Source organism: Triticum urartu, chromosome 6A (genome assembly GCF_056163025.1).
Source record: "Triticum urartu cultivar PI428250 chromosome 6A, HENAU_Tu73, whole genome shotgun sequence".
Taxonomy (NCBI): Eukaryota; Viridiplantae; Streptophyta; class Magnoliopsida; order Poales; family Poaceae; genus Triticum; species Triticum urartu.
In genome coordinates, this window is record NC_141878.1 from 512937017 (window position 1) to 512953775 (window position 16759).

Here is a 16759-nt window from a genome sequence, read left to right on the forward strand (position 1 = left end):
TAGTGTAAGTCCTCTCAACAATACTAACATAATTGGATCACATAACTATCCCTCAACATGCAACAAAGAGTCACTCCAAAGTCACTAATAGCGGAGAACGAATGAAGAGATTATGGTAGGGTACGAAACCACCTCAAAGTTATTCTTTCCAATCAATCCGTTGGGCTATTCCTATAAGTGTCACGAACAGCCCTAGAGTTCGTACTAGAATAACACCTTAAGACACACATCAACCAAAACCCTAATGTCACCTAGATACTCCAATGTCACCTCAAGTATCCGTGGGTATGATTATACGATATGCATCACACAATCTCAGATTCATCTATTCAACCAACACAAAGGACCTCAAAGAGTGCCCCAAAGTTTCTACCGGAGAATCATGACGAAAACGTGTGCCAACCCCTATGCATAGGTTCATGGGCGGAGCCCGCAAGTTGGTCACCAAAACATACATCAAGTGAATCACGTGATATCCCATTGTCACCACAGATACGCACCGCAAGACATACATCAAGTGTTCTCAAATCTTTAAAGACTCAGTCCGATAAGATAACTTCAAAGGGGAAACTCAATCCATTACAAGAGAGTAGAGGGGGGAAGAAACATCATAGGATCCAAATATAATAGCAAAGCTCGCGATACATCAAGATCGTATCACCTCAAGAACATGAGAGAGAGAGAGAGATCAAACACATAGCTACTGGTACATACCCTCAGCCCCGAGGGAGAACTACTCCCTCCTCGTCATGGAGAGCACCGGGATGATGAAGATGGCCACCGGACAAGGATTGCCCCCTCCGGCAGGATGCCGGAACGGGTCTAGATTGGCTTTCGGTGGCTACGGAGGCTTCTGGCGGCGGAACTCCCGATCTATTGTGTTCCCGGATGTTTTTAGGGTATATGGAGATATATAGGCGGAAGAAGTACGTCAGGGGGGCACGAGGGGCTCACGAGGGTGGAGGGTGCGCCCAGGGGGGTGGGCGTGCCCCCCTGCCTCGTGACCTCCTCGCAGATCCCCCGACATGCACTCCAAGTCTTCTGGGCTTCTTTCCTTCCAAAAATGAGTTCCGTGAAGTTTCAGGTCAATTGGACTCCGTTTGATTTTCCTTTTCTTCGAAACCCTAAACCAGGGTAAAAACAGAAACTGGCATTGGGCTCTGGGTTAATAGGTTAGTCCCAAAAATGATATAAAAGTGTATAATAAAGCCCATAAACATTCAAAACAGTAGATAATATAGCATGGAGCAATCAAAAAATATAGATACGTTGGAGACGTATTAGTTGTTATCTTGACAATGAAAGTATGCCGCTCAAAATATTATTCATATCTATTTCAAAATCGAGCTCTGGCATCTCTACAAATCCCTGCTTCCCTCTGCGAAGGGCCTATCTATTTACTTTTATGTTGAGTCATCACCCTCTTATTAAAAAGCACCAGTTGGAGAGCACCGCTGTCATTTGCATTCATTACTGTTAGTTTACATTGAGTATGACTTGACTGAATCTCTTTTACCATGAATTACAATGTCTAGTTAGTCCTTGATATTTAAAGGTGCCCTGCATTTATGTTTTGCGGTCTCAGAAAGGGCTAGCGAGATACCATCTTGTTATATCATATCATGATTGTTTTGAGAAAGTGTTGTCATCCGAGATTTATTATTATTGCTCGCTAGTTGATTATGCCATTGACATGAGTGAACATGAGACCTAAATGTTATTGTGAATATGGTTAGTTCATAATCTTTGCTAAAAACTTGAATGATGGCTTTACATATTTACAACAACAAGAGTAAACAGAGTTTGTAAAAGTTTTTCTTTATCACTTTCAGTTTCTCAACTGAATTGCTTGAGGACAAGCAAATGTTTAAGCTTGGGTGAGTTGATATGTCTCCGTCGTATCTACTTTTCCAAACACTTTTGTCCTTGTTTTGGACTCTAACTTGCATGACTTGAATGGAACTAACCCGGACTGACGCTGTTTTCAGCAGAATTGCCATGGTGTTATTTATGTGCAGAAACAAAAGTTCTCGGAATGACCTGAAACTCCACGGAGATTATTTTTGGAAATAATAAAAATACTCGCAAAGAATCAAGGCCAGGGGGCCCACACCCTAGCCACGAGGGTGGGGGCGCGCCTGCCCTCCTGGGCATGCCCCCTGCCTCGTGGGCCCCCTGGAGCTCCACCGACCTCAACTCCAACTCCATATATTTGTGTTCGGGGAGAAAAAAATCAGAGAGAAAGATTCATCGCGTTTTACGATACGGAGCCGCCGCCAAGCCCTAAACTCTCTCGGGAGGGCTGATCTGGAGTCCGTTCGGGGCTCCGGAGAGGGGAATCCGTCGCCGTCGTCATCATCAACCATCCTCCATCACCAATTTGATGATGCTCACCGCCGTGCGTGAGTAATTCCATTGTAGGCTTGCTGGACAGTGATGGGTTGGATGAGATTTATCATGTAATCGAGTTAGTTTTGTTAGGGTTTGATCCCTAGTATCCACTATGTTCTGAGATTGATGTTGCTATGACTTTGCTATGCTTAATGCTTGTCACTAGGGCCCGAGTGCCATGATTCCAGATCTGAACCTATTATGTTTTCATGAATATATGTGAGTTCTTGATCCTATCTTGCAAGTCTATAGTCACCTACTATGTGTTATGATCCGGCAACCCCGAAGTGACAATAATCTGGACCACTCCCGGTGATGACCGTAGTTTGAGGAGTTCATGTATTCACTATGTGTTAATGCTTTGGTCCGGTACTCTATTAAAAGGATGCCTTAATATCCCTTAGTTTCCATTAGGACCTCGCTGCCACGGGAGGGTAGGACAAAAGATATCATGCAAGTTCTTTTCCATAAGCACGTATGACTATATTCGGAATACATGCCTACATTACATTGATGAATTGGAGCTAGTTCTGTGTCACCCTATGTTATGACTGTTACATGATGAACCACATCTGTCATAATTCTCCATCACTGATCCATTGCCTACGAGCTTTCCTTATATTGTTCTTCGCTTATTTACTTTTCCGTTGCTATTGTTATCATCACTACAAAATACCAAAAACATTACTTTTGCTACCATTACTTTTGCTATCGTTACCACTACTATCATATTACTTTGCTACTAAACACTTTGCTGCAGATATTAAGTTTTCAGGTGTGGTTGAATTGACAACTCAACTGCTAATACTTGAGAATATTCTTTGGCTCCCCTTGTGTCGAATCAATAAATTTGGGTTGAATACTTTACCCCCGAAAACTGTTGCAATCCCCTATACTTGTGGGTTATCATCCAACAATACCGCCGAATCAAAGTATGATATCCTGGTAAGCAGTATGACTATTATCGCCCACAACTCTTTGCGTTCTACTCGTGCATATAACATCTACGCATAGACCTGGCTCTGATACCACTGTTGGGAAATGCAGTATTTTAAAAAAAAATCCTACGATCACGCAAGATCTATCTAGGAGATGCATAGCAACGAGAGGGGAGAGTGTGTCTACATACCCTTGTAGACCAAAAGTGGAAGCATTTAGTAACGCAGTTGATGTAGTCGAACGTCTTCACGATCCAACTGATCAAGTACCAAACGCACGGCACCTCCGCGATATGCACACGTTCAGCTCGGTGACGTCCCTCATACTCTTCATCCAGCTGAGGCCGAGGGTGAGTTCCGTCAGCACGACGACGTGTTGACGGTGATGATGAAGTTACTGACGCAGGGCTTCGCCTAAGCACTACGACAATATGAGCGAGGTGTAACACAGTGGAGGGGGGCACCACACACGGCTAAAGAAAAACTTGCGTGTCTATGGGGTGCCCCCTTCCCCCGTATATAAAGGAGGGGAGGAGGAGGAGGGCCGGCCACAAGGGGCGCGCCCAAAGGGGGGGGAATCCTACTCCTTGTAGGAGTAGGTTTCCCCCTTTCCTAGTCCTAGTAGGAGAAGAAGGAAGGAGAGAAGGAAAGGGGGGCCGGCCCCTAGCCCTAGTCCAATTCGGTTTGGGCTGGTGGGCGCCACACCTTGGCCTGCCTCCTCTTTTTCACCATTAGGCCCATGAGGCCCAATAACTTCGGGGGGGTCCGGTATCCCTCGGTATTCCGAAACTTATTCGAAACGACCCGAACCATTTTGGTGTCCGAATGTAGCCTTCCAATATATGAATCTTTACGTCTTGACCATTTCGAGACTCCTCTTCATGTCCATGATCTCATCCGGGACTCCGAACAACCTTCGGTGCATCAAATCACATAACTCATAATACATATCGTCATCGAACGTTAAGCGTGCGGACCCTACGGGTTCGAGAACTATGTAGACATGACCGAGACACATCTCCGGTCAATAACCAATAGCGGAACCTGGATGCTCATATTGGTTCCTACATATTCTACGAAGATCTTTATCGGTCAAACCGCACAACAACATATGTTGTTCCCTTTGTCATCGGTATGTTACTTGCCCGAGATTCGATCGTCGGTATCATCATACCTAGTTCAATCTCGTCACCGGCAAGTCTCTTTACTCGTTCCGTAATGCATCATCCCGCAACTAACTTATTAGTCACATTGCTTGCAAGGCTTATAGTGATGTGCATTACCGAGAGGGCCCAGAGATACCTCTCCGACAATCGGAGTGACAAATCCTAATCTCGATCTATGCCAACTCAATAAACACCATCGGAGACACCTGTAGAGCATCTTTATAATCACTCAGTTACATTGTGACGTTTGATAGCATACTGAGTGTTCCTCCGGTATTCGGGAGTTGCATAATCTCATAGTCATAGAAACATGTATAAGTCATGAAGAAAGCAATAGCAACAAATTAAACGATCATGGTGCTAAACTAACGGATGGGTCTGGTCCATCACATCATTCTCTAATGATGTGATCCCGTTCATCAAATCACAACACATGTCCATGGCTAGGAAACTTAACCATCTTTGATTAACGAGCTAGTCAAGTAGAGGCATACTAGGGACACTCTGTTTGTCTATGTATTCACACATGTACTAAGTTTCCGGTTAATACAATTTTAGCATGAATAATAAACATTTATCATGATATAAGGAAATATAAATAACAACTTTATTATTGTCTCTAGGGCATATTTCCTTCGGGCCGCACGGCGTGAGCGTCAATGCATGAGGAAGGCCCTGGCCACGGGTGACGCGTCAGCGAGGCGCCGGGCAATCGCACGCGTGTTGGTCGATCCCGAGGAACCGCTCATCGCGTCTGTCCTCCAGCGCTCCCTGACAACGGCGGAGTCGGATGCGCTGCGGCTTTGGTGAAAGAACGCCAAAGCGCTCCGACTCGCTATCGAGTTGTCCGAGCGTGAGGCGTCGGCGAGGGCGAAGTCGAGGAGGCACGTCGAGGAGCAGGAGTGCTTGCTCCGGAGGCTTGTCGGGGTGCAGATGGACCTGTCGGACGACTCTGACAACGAATAAGCTCCAACAAGAACGATGACGACCCTCCGGCAGCCGACGCCTACAACGAAGGCCAAAGCAGCACCGCCGACCACAAGGGGAAGGGGGGAGGAAATGGTGATTTGTTTCGCCCTTACCCGATTAATTAATTTTTTATCCTATGTTTACGTAGTGTCTGATTGGAACTGCATATTTTGGTTGTTCGACGATCATTTATGTGTGAATTATGCCCGATTTAAGTAAATTTGGTGCTAGTTTAGGTTTATTTTCATATGTGTATGTGTTGCATGGATATGAGGGACCCAATTTAAAATAAGGAGTGCCTGGTCAATACCCACGAACGCGTCATCTGGGGTTTGAGGGGCCGGATTTGATGTATTCGTTTGTAGATGCTCCTAATTCCACGAAAACGGCCGACGTTCGCAGGGATTCGAGGGGGCGGATTTGGTGTCTTCGTTAGTTCGTTTGTAGATGTTCCTAGTTCCATGAAAAAAGCCGACGTTGGAAACTTGTAATATCGTCTTCTATTCTCGCCGCACCTCCCTCCCAAGGCGACGTCTCTGAAGCCATTTCAAAAGCCATTTCTGAAAGCCATTTCAGAAGCCATTACAGTCTGATCTCCACGGGGAACAAATGTTCAGAAGCCATTTCAAAATCCGGATGGTGGCAAAATTGATCCACTCTCCGCTCGCTCGCTGTCAAAACACTCGTTCCAACTTTTGGGTTGGTGCTAGTCCGGTACCTCTGGTAGCCAGTAAAGATTCTTTGGTCACTCGCATGACACGCGCGAGGTACTCCAACTAAAAACATGAAGATCACGTACGACTGGTGTGGTTTTCTTTTTTTAGAAAAGAAGAATTATCTCGACATCTGCATCAGAGTGATGCATGCACGACTGGCGTGAGGTGCTTCCGGCACCGGGCCATCGACACACACACAGGCGGCAGCTATCAATCCTATTCTGACGCACCGAGTTGGCCAGTTGCCCAACTGTGTGTGCAACGTGTTGTTTCCGCTACTTCCATTTTGGACCGAACCGTCACCGGAAGCTTTCGGCCAGAATATATTCTGCAGGTTGCCCTAACAGCGACCCGGGGCTCACATGGCCGGGCACGGACAAGCCCAGCTGCATGCTCTATGCCTAAATTACCTAACACCGTACCGAGGAACCAGCTAAAAGCTCCCCTGACTGTTGCTGCAAGTTCGCAACAGGTTTCGCTTGGGACCTTTCACATGATACGCTAGGTACAAAGTTAGTACAAAGTTAATCATCTATTTTGGAATGGAGGGAGTACCTCCTTTTCCACTCTTGTACTATTACTAATCCATCTTTTTCGTCATCATCATCAACATTTTTTTGGTACGTGTATTCACGAAGAAAGTTCAACTGGATCGTCTCCGAAAAGAAAGGTGATACGTTTTAATACTGGATCAATCGATCGCCAGAGTAGACCAGTTTAGAGAGAGAGATAGAGAGAGTAGACCAAGAGTCCACGTACGGCGAGTCGATCGGCGAGCATGCATGGAAGAAACTACTGGCCAGAAGGGCGCCCGTGTACACCGATCAGCGACCGCTAACTTGCACGCACGCACGCTAGACCTACGGTAAAAGAAGGACCGTCCCGTCGTCCGGACCAGTCAATGCATTTCTCATGTATTGACCGTCGTAGACGACGGCGTTAGCCGCTGCCACTAGCTGCGTATTTTCCTGATCCGTAGCGTTGATCGATCGATGAACCACACGTGCAGATCTACCAGCTTCTTCTATTTTCCAGTTGAAGAGTAAGCGTGTGGCTGCACAGCTGCGCCATGTCCGTGTCGTCGCAAGCAGTCCCGTCGTCTCGGGCACGCTGGTGAATGGTTCACGACAAGGACGCTCCTGATCTGCAGATCTTGAGAACATCTACGGTCATCAGCACGCTGTAAATTAATCTACTGCGCCAACAGGACTGGCTATGTAGAATAGTATTAATCGATCGATCGATAGATGAGGGGATCGAAGCGTCAAGGGAGATAGGAGTATAACCGATCACGCGAGATTGTCCAACGATAGTTCTTGCATGTGGGCGTGCATGTGGCTCAAGATTAATTCCTCCCACCGCGACTTTCTTCCAGCCGCGCAATCTCGCCGGAGAATGAGCTCCGGTGATCGGTAACAGCCAGCCCCGAGCTGGCTCCCAGCAGAAGTTAACCAGAAATTCAATCAGAGCTGGCAATGCTGAAAAACCGCAAGAGGTGGTACATGCCTACACTGTACACAAGACTTAGTGCAACGTGGCCACCCATGCATTCTTGGCCGACCCATCACTATCGATCCATGCATTGATGCGTATCATACGGCCCCCATGCCTAGTCAGAAAGTTCACATGTTACCTACTCGACTGATTCCTCCTCCTCTGCAAGGCATATAAAGGCTCAAAAGTCCTCAGAGAAGAAAGGATCAGTGTCACCTTCCAAGTAACTCACATGCGCAGCAAGAATATGGAGTATGAGTCAGTGCACACATCAGACGCTAATCGCTGACAACATCCGGGACTCTCAACAGTATCAGTCTGGGTGGGTACATGGTTAGTGCATGTTACGCGCCGCGTCGAGCAGTATCAGCTGCACATGTCCGTGTCAGCCGATCGATGCGGTCAAGACAGGCAGAGTTGGTCAAGTGTTACGGTTCGCCTCGATCCATCGGATCTCGATTAGTTCTTGATTCATCAACCACCTCCATTAATTGCCATTCCTGCTCAAATTATTTGCATACATATAAGCACCCTGACTCAAGCGTTTACTTAAGCCCATTATCCCACATATAGTACTCCTGATTCCAGAGTACTTTCTTGGAAAGTCACTAGCGAAGAATCCCATTCTTCATACATAGTGTCATTGCTTCTGCTTAATTTTTTCTTTTCTTGCGCGAAACTGGGTCGAGATCTGAACTAATAGCTGACTGATCACGTGCAGTGGTACTACTTTGAATCATCATTCAGAGAAGTGATTATAATGGACAGTGGTTGCTCAGCAATCGGTCAGTAGGAGAATCAAGGAATTATTCGGTATAGTACTGTATTTTATGTTGGGGAAGAGGAAATGATGCATGCTCGCAGTTGGCAGACTGGAAGTAGTAGAACATGAAGTGGTCAGTTAAGGTTCTCGGGCATCAATCATGGAATACAAAATCTGCCAATTTGGTAGTCGATGGTCTAACCGAATCTCACTTATACTTCATATATTCAGGGGAACTGTTGATGCATCATTGAGATCGTTAGTTCGTACCAGTCGCAAATCATGAGCGATTAGTTGCATAATCTAATATGCACAAGGAAGGCATTTTCGGGTGGTTATCTAACCGAAAGATGCTGAGCTTCCGAGGAAATTCGAGAGGGGAGACAAAAAAAAAGAGAACCAACTTGTGGTGCAATGGTTAGGAGGGTCATTGTACCCCTAAGTCATCAGAGATAGAACTTCAGGTATGACAAATGTGTGTCTCATAAAGGCAGAATATTGCTTCAGTGGGAGGCGATGTTTCCTTCAATAGCGAGGCATCTATGGTTGCATCGTCAATCTGAAGAATCATCGGCTCAGCCTCTCAAAAATGCTCATATAGGTACGGGGTGTATGTGTGTGCATGTGTTCATATTTCAAAAGGGTTAGTGTATGTGTGTTAGAATAAATCCGAGGCATACCGTCGATCATCCGAGGACCAAGCAATCACATGAGCATGACACCGAGATTTGTTAACGAGGTTCACCGATATGGCTACATCCCGGGGCTTGACTACGGGCGCTCCTCCCCGTGACACCGTCACAATACCGCACACCGGCCACCCGGGCGCCGGCACACGCCGCCGGCTCCCCCTTGCGTGCCTGTGCTATTATGTTGACATATGTTACATCGTGTGTCTATCCCCGCTATATATGAGAGGCCTAGGATATAAGTGTCCTACTAGGACACAACTCCATATCCTATCTAAACACAATACAACTCAGAGTTCAACTGTAACCTAACTTGTACACAATATTCGACACAACTCTAACAAACTCCATCTTGGCGAATATTCTCCACCACCTTGAATTCGTCAATGTGTCAAACTTCCATGTACATTGGACTTGAGCTTATCCCATGAGTACTGCTGCTACTCCAAAGACTCCATGTGACTCCACCTGCAACTTGTAGTCCCTTCTTTTCTTGACCACAGTCAACGCTCAAGCAAAATTAAGTTTCTTGTTACTCTAGGTGCTCCCAACTTTCAGAGTATCAGTCCAATGTCATCACACACTGATCACTGACCTGCGTGAAAGTGAACAACTCACATATTGGGTGTCACGCATAAGAGTTACCTGAACTCAATATCACCGTTCCTTTCTTGACCGCCTGCCTGAAATTTGAAAAAAAATTCACCATTGCTTGTAGTCATCCCGAGTCAAATTCGCAGTTGTCTCACCACATGTATGACCACCAGAGCCCTGGCCCGTCTCCATGCCCCGTGCGTACCGCACGCCTCGCCGCTATTACCGCGTCGAGCCTCCGCTGTCCCGATCGAGCCTCAAGGGTCGCAAACCCACACCACTCAACCCCCACTGCAGAGTACAACCGATCATCACCGACCGATGACGAGTTTCACGCTTTCATCAGACCACTGGGCTCCAGTCCGAATTACGTGTCACTCGCTTTTCTCCAGCTGAATAGGCTTCGACTCCGTCGACTTACGCCGTAGCCCCTCAATCCAGCTCCACCTTCAACATGACTCCATGGTAGATGATCAATCCACCCCTGCGCCTCATTGACTTCAAGCTCTGTGTATACACCACCTTGAATCACTCCCGCGCCATAGTCTTGTCGAAGCCGCACAAGCCTCGGGCCTGCGCCACGTGTTTTCACGCCCCAGAAGTCGGTCACCATCGGCATCACGCTCCTATGTCGTCGCCGCCGATCCCACCACCGTCTTCTGTACCAACCGACATCCATGTCGATCCGTCAGACTGTCTTGTCCGACCCAGCCAAACATATCCGACTGCAACCATGCTCCACCCTCCACCATGACCGCGCGCACATCTGTGCATGTCTTGAACGCCATGTGTATGCATGATCTTCACGATGCACTTCCAGGCTCCTCTGAACCATATATGCACGTCGCCAATATGCTAAACTCCTGGTAAAACGCCGTACGCAATTTGCAATGCATCAGAAAACTGCTTCCAGGAAAGCTCTCGTGACTGTACCAAGTGTGCCGCCACACCTCCCAATGCTCCTTTTTCTGAATCCAATTGTTGTTCATGCTAACGTCAATACCATATATAATGAAGATCTTTTTTTTTCAAACAAATCACATGCACGCTGCCTTGATTCCTTCGGCTCATAGCATACCACACGTATCAGTAGCAACTTTGCACGCGGGGACAACATCTCGCCTTCGTCAACGCCTGGCCGCTGCTCCGCCTCGGTAACCCAGTCCTCACGGCTGCACAAGGGCCTAGCCCACCAAGAACGCTCCAGCCAGCCACCACTTGGGCCATCCTGCAACGCCCTAGATTGATGCCCATGAGCCGATCGACTTGACCTTGCTCCCTGCGACCCAGCGCCGAGTTGGTCCGTGACGCTTCGAACCCGCTGCTACATGCTTGTCTCGCGTGAAACTAGATCCGATCGACAAGAACTTCAATGTACTCGCCTGACGTTGCCTGCGTACCGATCCGACTGCCACACGTGTTCTACTGCCTCTCGATTTTCATGTCGCTCCAATACACGCCACACCGATACAATTTTTTCCAGACCAGCCGCGTGATCAAACAACGAAGTCTAATTGCTTCATCCGATCATTAGCTTCTTCGATTGAAATTTTTCCGGCTCCGGCATATGCAACTTGACATCAAATCCATCATCTAGATCAACATCCACAGCCTCCGAACAACCTAGCTCATGATACCACTTGTTAGAATAAATCCGAGGCATATCGTCGATCATCCGAGGACCAAGCAATCACATGAGCATGACACCGAGATTTGTTAATGAGGTTCACCGATATGGCTATATCCCCGGGGCTTGACTACGGGCGCTCCTCCCCGTGACACCGTCACAATACCGCACACCGGCCACCCGGGCGCCGGCACACGCCGCCGGCTCCCCCTTGCGTGCTTGTGCTATTATGTTGGCATAGGTTACATCGTGTGTCTACCCCCGCTATATATGAGAGGCCTAGGATACAAGTGTCCTACTAGGACACGACTCCATATCCTATCTAAACACAATACAACTCAGAGTCCAAATGTAACCTAACTTGTACACAATATTCGACACAACTCTAACAACGTGAACGCCTACGTCTATATTGTGTTTCTAAAAGAAAACTTATGCAGTGTGTTTCTTACAAAAAAAACTTTCAGTTCACATCAAAAGAACAGAATCCCTATGACTAGCTAACTACTCAAGTTAGTTCCCATTACGCAAACGGGTTAACACTAGCTAACTAATCAAGTTAGTATATTCCAACCCAGAATAGACAACAACATATTTTGCAAACTGAAAATTCTACAAAAAGTATTGATTTTGTTTTTGGTATACATAGAGCATCATCCCAAATAAGTATGACATGATTACAGAGGCGAATTGGATCGTAGCTCAACATATTTTCCCTTTTGATTACTGAAGAAGATGCCTTGATGAAGTAACATAATAAGGGTTCTATTCATTTATGTTATTAATGTTTGAGGAGTGATGCATGTGCACATCCCTATTGTTTGGAAACTTCAAGTTCCTCCACAAATCCATTTATTCTGTATTGTTATTGGCTAATAGTAGACTCCTCTCTAGAGACAATTTGAATAAAAGACAAAATGTGCATGACCTATCCTAATTTATTTTATACTAAAGATGAGTCGTGTGTGCACATGTTGTTTGAATGGTCAGATGCTTTAGAAACTTGGAAAGTGATTGCTGAATATCATTTTTAACTGCTTGTGTTGATTTGTATACAGTTACCTGTTGGGGTTAGTAACACTAGCCATAAAGTTGCGAGTGTTACCCACACAACTACTTTGATGGGCTTTGTGGAAACTTCGCAGACCACGGTGATATTTGTGTTAATTGTGTCCAATGATGTGGAATAAAGGAAAAAATCTCGTCGCCGACCTGGCTGGTAATCTGGGTTGTCATGGTGATGGTACCCTCTGTTCCCGATGACATGACTCTAAATGTTGGAAAGCAGTGACAGTGTGTTTGGCATGCCGTCTAGAGGCGAAGAGCATCTACAATAGGACTGGGCTGATTTGGCTCCTCATACGTCTAGAGACGTGGTCGAACAAAGTACATGTGTGTCTACTTAGAACCCTCATTTTTCTGTGCGCGCAACCATGTCTTTAAAATTGTTCGGTCAAATGCATATGGTCGATCGAGAGGAAGGGAAAAAATGAATTAGAAAAGGAGGTAAAGTGATCCAAGCAGGACCGTATCCGACACTGCGGACTGCCTGGACACCCTCATATTCTTCTCACATATGGGTTGAGTTTGAGGGTTCGCGGACAGCCCAAATATATGAGGATGAAGGGTCCGGTTGGATGGTGATTTTTCCTTTCTCTCAGACCGAGCTGTCCGCCAGATATATGAGGGCAATTTGATTGGTACAGTTGTAGTTGCTCTAACTCCCCGAAGTTCATGGAGGATGAGATGATGGTTCGTGTCGTTTTCAAGATGTGAGCTGCAGGTTGTGTTTCCTGGTTGTACGCATTGGATGTACGTTTTGTGTACTCTATTATGCTGGATTCTGCGTGTGTTGCTTTACCTTGCCGGCTAAATTGATTTAATAACTTTGTTTTTTCCTTGGAAGCCGGTGTAATAACGATGGTGGGTTCATGATCACTAGAACCTATTTTACCTAAAAAAACCACAATAAGACAATTAAATAGTTCTTGGCTTATGCCATGTGAAGAAATAATTGTCCAATGAGTGGCATGTTTGGTGACTTGTCAGCAGCATGCCGAAGATTCAAAATGCCAAGCGTATGCGTCCAAAGTTAGCGAATATAATCCCAACTACTAGTAGTCATTTCTCGTAATGATCAGCGAGTCTACTTTTTCTTTAAAAAAAAACCAGCAAGTCTATAAGTTCTGTTTTTTGCGGGGTTGCAAGTCTATATATTCAAACCCACGTTCTTCCAACGCCCAAGAGCCAGCCACGGAAAGGTCACTCATCAACAGTGCACCCAATGCCGTTTAGCTGAATGGTAGTATTAGTAGGCTAGTAGTACGTAGCACGCACGAGACGGAGATAAACGAGACCTCCGGCTCAGGCCTACTAATCAGGTTGAAAGCCAGGAAAAGGTGAGAAGAAATTCAGAAAGCGCGCCAACCAGCAACCGATCGAGCCGCCGGATCGAGCTTGAGGCAAAAAACACTTGGAGACTTTTCAGCGCAACGCATATGCGTGTGCGTGTCAGTGTCAGCATGCAGGCACATGCACCATGCATGCATGCACCGGTTGACGAGCGTGGACGGACCCGGTGAGATGAGATGGAAGCTGTACATGCGAGGCAATTTCATGCGAGACTTGCAGGCGCTTCGGCTTTGTTGGCTCGCATGCGTATGAACGCTGGCCGGAGGACTGGATCGATCGTGTCCCGTGCGTATACATAACAAAGAAGACGGAGATGATACGCGCGCATGGGCTGCGCAAAAATGAAAAACCTCCATATAAATTGTGGATCCGATCATGCACATTGCGTTCCAGATGGGATAAACTAGTGGCTGGTCGCGCGCGTTTACACGGCCTGGCGTAGACGTCCCAACAACTCCGCCCTCGTCACTGGAACCACGTACTCACGGATGATCGTCAGAGGAAGAAGAAGGGAACATCGATAAGGCAAGACGAGTGATAGATTTCGTGCATTTACGTACATGCGTGCCGGCGCCCCTAGAATGAAAGCAAGGAAAAGAGAAACCAGCAACAACCAAGGCCGGAGAAACATTTTAAAGAGAGGATATGGCAACAAACTGAACAACTTGCACGAACATGTCGGCCGTTGCGGCGGGCATTAAGCAAAGCCGCGACGGCACGGCACACCCGCCCCTTTTACTCCCCTGGCCCGTACGTCTCCGGGCATTAAGCTTGATCGACGTGATGGACGCGTGCCCATGTTGGCGGAGACCGTGCATGCATGCAGATCGTCATAAAACTAGGATTGGACGGGACCGGAACAAAGCAATCAGGCCGAACGTACCCCATATCACCTGCACATGGCATGCTTGCCCAGTGGCTCGCCGCGGTCACCTCGATCGGCCGGTGCGCGAGGTGTTGTCCCGATCGCCGGTTCGGTTGGTGGGCGCGCACTGGAGCCGGCCGTCGCGCCGCTGGGCTGCAGCGCCTGAACGGCCGGCCTGGTCCCGGCCACCAGACGCGCGCTGGCCCTGCATGCCTGCCCCTACTAGCTATCCCGTGCCCGGTCGTGTCAAACAATTATGTGCTGCTATAATTAAGTTGTGCCACTAGTCGAAGGAAAAGTCCCAGCCATGACACGAAAAGTAATCGAGGCACGTACGTAGAAGTAGTACGTATCGAGCCGGATCCGGTCCGTGGATTAGCGGAGACGACCGAGCCGATTCGATGGATCCAGGTTCATGTCCCGACTTTCTTCTTCTTCTTCTTCTTTGAACCTCCAGGTTTCGTGACTCATTTATGATCAAGTAGTTCCGGCTTGACGAATAGTGCCGGATCGTATCCGCCTTTTCGAAGCTTCAGCATGATTATACACTTGATTAGTAGTAGTGCAACTTCCGTGCCGATCACGACTGGGGACGACGTCAGTAATTGCAACTAACCAACGACTTGTCTGGACTACTCCGGGCTGATAATCCCTGTACTACCAACCAGCCAGCCTATCCAGACATAATAATCCACGAACGGTTTTCACCTTTTGAAACTGGCGGCACTCGGCACTGCTTCTACAACATATAGCCCAAAAATTCGCCCCCTTTGGCCTTTACCGATCGACGCATTTCTACTCAATTTCGCGTCGGTGACAACAACATCTAGAATGACGGTGTCGCGTTGGGTACGGGGTAGTACTTAAGCAGCATAGTTAGACCAACGCACCTGCTAACATAGTGAGAAGTTACCCCGACTTTTCACATTACCCGTGAAGAAACGTGGTCATATGAATATGGTACAAGCACTGCATTCACCACGTGGCCAGATTAGCTAGTGTTGTTAACCACATGGTGGTAGCAGCAGCTGATGTTCATACCGCACCCATCGCAAGAAGAATCTTACAGAGTTCAGACCAGAATTCGTGCACTGAATATTATTATTTACCTTCGTCCGTTTCGATCGCCATCCTCTGTTGTCAATCAACCAAAGAGAGCCGGTACGTGCGTGTAACGTGACACTTTCTTTACTCTTTAATTTTTGAAAACACTGTGTGGACATTTCAGCATGCCAATTGGTGATATTTCGGCAAAGATGATCGCATATGGTTCACCAAGTCGACGGGGAGGAATTAGGAAAGGAGGCACACGACGTCACCGCGCCATTGAGGACGCCGATAGATATGCTAAACAAGGGACTAATTGAGCTCGCGGGGACTGGTTGATGGGGAAGATGGACTTGGCCATATGTAAGTGGATTTTTGAGCCGTTAAGGGCATCCCAATGCCGACTCGCAAACTTCCCGTAATCATCTGGACTGCGTGGTCTGAACCGTGAAAACCATCCAACGCCGACCTGTAGGTCCGTGAGGCGGTTCGGACGTGATTTCTCCTGCAAATCAAAGACAAAAATGGGGAAGGTTTACGGGAGTTCGGATCAATCGCCCGCCCGCTTCTGATCGCTCTGGCCCACCAAATAGCCCTCCCTCGTCCCGCGCATTTTCGGCCAGCGCTGCTTCAGAACGTCAGCGTCCGTATTCATGCTCGGCCAGAGCGGACGTGACCGCTCACTAGTGCTAGCATTGAAGCGGCGCACCGGCCAAGAGAGTGCCGCGCTCGCTGCTTTCCCGGTGCAGGTGACTGTCGCGCGTTCAAGCGACACGACGGCCGCCCGTCCGTCTACCGGCCGCCGGTGCTCTATAACCCGCTATCCCGGTGCCCCGGTCATAGCCACAGTCATCCCTCTCTGCAACACTCCCCGCCAAAGGATCCCTCCGCCACCAAAGCTCTCTGGGACAGGCTGACGTCGGAGCAGAAGAAGGCCATGGCTGCCATTGCTACTGACCGGCAGGCCGGCATGCAACCGGAGGACGTGCAAATGGAGGACGCCCCCGACGACGAGCAAGCGACACCCTCCTGTTCCTCCGAGGCATCCTCCACCTCCGCTCCACCCTCGCCGGTGCATTGCATCATGG